This window comes from Camelina sativa, chromosome 19, assembly GCF_000633955.1.
Source record: "Camelina sativa cultivar DH55 chromosome 19, Cs, whole genome shotgun sequence".
Taxonomy (NCBI): domain Eukaryota; kingdom Viridiplantae; phylum Streptophyta; class Magnoliopsida; order Brassicales; family Brassicaceae; genus Camelina; species Camelina sativa.
Window position 1 is genome coordinate 19,716,212 of NC_025703.1, and position 332 is coordinate 19,716,543.

Genomic DNA, 332 nt, shown 5'->3' on the forward strand with positions numbered 1-332 from the left:
CTCATACAGATGAACAGCTTTAGCAGTAAACTCCCTTGGGTTTTGAATAGCTTTTCCATGAAGTTGATTAGGCTTTGTAGCTGAAGTAGAGGTAATGTTGCTTTCCATGTACTTCACTCTAGAATTCAGACTTTCAAACTTGATGTTGAGATCATTATACTGAGAGGTTATCTTTTGGTTCAGCTCAGCAAACTTCTTTGCATCCTCAATCTGCCCATTTGCTTGCCCAAGCAACATTTGTTGCATCATAGCTCTCAAATCTGGTTCTTGGCCTTGGTTAGTCTGAAACCCTGGTGGGGGACACATTGAGGCTGGAACCCTTGATGTTGTTG